A 3,135-nucleotide genomic window follows, 5' to 3' on the forward strand; every position below is an offset into this window, starting at 1 on the left:
ATCGCCTGAGCCCAGCAAGTCAAGGCTGCGGTGGCCATGAGTGTGCCACTGCACTCCAGCCTGGGTGACAGGGTGAGACTCCTACTCAAATAAAAAAAAAAAAAGAGTTGAACTTGATTTTTTCCCCCTAAACAGTGTCAGAACTCATATACACTGCACGTGGAAGTGCACAGAGTTAGAAATACTTTGGAAAACAAGGTTGAAGCTGCATGTCCTCATGACTAGGAAATTTCACGTCCAAGTGTACGTCCTGGGTATATGCCCCAGAGAAACTCTTGCTCCTATGCACAGGAGACATTTACAACAAAGTTCACAGAAGGAATGCTGGTATTAGTAAGAGGGGAAAAAGAAAAAAACAAGCAGTCCAAATGAGCATCATCAGAACAATGTGTGATATTCACATAGTACTGAAAACAGGGTTGAAAACGAGGCACGTACAGCTACAGGACTGGATCTCCCAAACATCAAGTAGAGCAAAACAACTGTAGTCAAAGGCCACCAACAGCAGGGTGCCGTTTGTACAGTTCAAAAGAGTATTTAAAAATAAATTTAAAAACCAAGAAAATAATAAACACAAAATTTAGTAGTGGCTACTCTGGGATCAGAAACACATGGAAACTTAATAAGTTCACTTCTTAAGCTAGGTATGAATACACAGGCATTTACATATGCTTTGTGTAGTCTCTGATGTACGTGAAATACTTACTGATAATGACTGACAGTAGTGGGAAACTATGGTGGGGGGGAGGGAGATGGGATTGACGGTAGCAAACATCTGTCTGGGGGCGGGGAAACACCTCTCATCAACAGAGTGCCTGAACGAAACGTATTTGTATACCTAACCCTTAACTGTACCCCACACTATAATAGTAAAAAATATTGATAAAAAAAAATACCAAAACCCCCATCGGCTCTAGAGAGGGACCATCCACCTAGATCCCCCCAGGGCCTTCTGCACTCATCTGATATCCTTCCTCCCTAGGGCCGCCAATCCTACTACCTTCATCTGACTGAAGATCTCTTTCCTAAACAAGAATGTCACTTTCTGCTGGGGTGGTATCTCATGTTTGTAATCCCAGCATTTTGGGAGGCCACGGCAAGAGGATTGCCTGAGCCCAGGAGTTCAAGACCAACCTGGCCAACTCGGCAAGACCTCGTCTCTACAATAAATCAAAAAATTAGCCAGGCATGGTGGCATGCACCTGTAGTTCCAGCTACTTGGAAGGCTGAGGCAGAAGGATCACCTGAGCCCAGCAGGTTGAGGTTGCAGTAGCCATGAGTGTGCCACTGCACTCCAGCCTAGGTAGCAGAGTGAGACACTGACAAAAAAAAACACGTCACTATCTTAAGCTGACCAGTGGTTTTCACATACATATCACAGATAGGCTCAGTAATCCAGGTGGGTCATAATAACTGCAGATTTAGCTTGCCTCAGTCCTGGTCACTTGCAGATATGCTGCACATGCCACCTACAGTGCTTCACAGTGTGGTATTCTGATAGCTTTGGACATTCATTTCCCCTCCTTCCTTCCCCCCAACCCCTGCACTCCACCCTCCTAGACCAGTGCAGCAAAATCACTCAACAAGCACACTGCAAATGAGAAACAAGAACTAAGGGCCTGCAACAAGGCAAAGGCCCCTGTGCTGACTGCCCAGTTAGCAAATGTGAACCCCACAGCCTGCTAGCAAAGCTTCAGCAACTATGGAGACGGGGAGGGTATCTGGCAGCCTGTGGATTTTGGGAAGGATTTCAGGGCATCTCTACTAATCATTAACATGTTAGCTACAACGTGAGGTCGAAGTGCTGGCTCAGAATGCAGAGCTACGGCCTCTAAGAATCTTGCAACAGCAGCAGTCTGGGATTGTGTTCTGCCTCTGATTTCCTGCTAGATTTACTGGTTCTGGCCAGAGAGCAGTTATAAGAGCCACACTGTTCTATCTTTATCTCTCTAACCATTTTAATGTAAAATAAAAGATTGTTTGGAGTCCTTTCAGGGCCACGCCTTAGAATTACTCGGAAACAAGAGCTCTAAGTGCCTGATTTCTAGAGTTTCTACGAGGGGTAGGAGATGCTGGCTGTTGATTTAGCTGCTGAGTCATGGAACGGAGGATATTGGTTTTAAGCAGCCAAAAACGTCAGGGTATGATTGGTGAAATCACAAACTCTACTTGCAAAATTCATGTAATTTTTCATGCAACATTTTACCACTTCCGTGTGTGTGTGTTTTCTGAATTTAATCCTACAGTTCTTGCTTAGTCAATGGAAATGAAATACCATAGACTCAACAGGCCTTCACCTTTACCCCATGCCCCAACTTAGGACAGTAGCCAAGAGGATAAAAATGCTAGGGGCTAAAGAAGAAAAGCAGTTCTTGCAACTGACCAGAGGAAATATAAATTCCAGTACATATTTGAAACTCTCTATATACGGCAATAAGGAAAATACAGAGATACTGTTTTAGCTTTCTGACCTACAAACCAGGAGGAATGCTGAAAAAGCACAAAAATAACCATAAAAGAAAACGAAGTGATCATCTCGGTCTTTCCGTGGACCGGGGAGGCGTGCCACAGATCTGATTCTGAACGGCTATCAGTTCTTGAAAGGTGAAATCGCTCCACCAACTTCTTCCAGGTTTTCATTCGCCAGACCACCGAGGATCATTACTTATCTTGAACTTGGAGACATCCCCCGGGTCTGCGTGATATTCCAGCCCCAAATCATTACATGGATGGTTCACAAGAATCCAGGTAGGTTTGATCTCGTCCCCTAGATGAGAAAGGGGACAACACATTTCAACAGGCAACCAACCTGACGAAGAGCTCAATAAATTAACGCTGGGAAGCACGTGGGGCTGTGCCCGGCACGTGGGCAGCGCTCAAAAAGTAACAGGAAAAATGAAAGAAAAGTGAATCTTCCTTTTGGCTTCCTCGGTCTGATACCGGCAACTGACCGGGACAGCAAGGAGACAAGGACAGGGTCACCTTGGCGGGTGGCAGGCGCGCCTGCGCGGGAGCGCGCACGTGGCCCCCGGCACGCAGCGCTTCGGCCTGGTCCGCGACCCCGCCAGGGAGGGGGGCTCGGGGCGCGCGGCCTCTCAGGGTCTCGACGCCGAAGGGGCTGTCTCGGCATCTCGC

The sequence above is a fragment of the Carlito syrichta genome, unplaced genomic scaffold, assembly GCF_000164805.1.
Source record: "Carlito syrichta isolate Samal-C Ts95f unplaced genomic scaffold, Tarsius_syrichta-2.0.1 Scaffold311703, whole genome shotgun sequence".
In the NCBI taxonomy this organism is placed as follows: domain Eukaryota; kingdom Metazoa; phylum Chordata; class Mammalia; order Primates; family Tarsiidae; genus Carlito; species Carlito syrichta.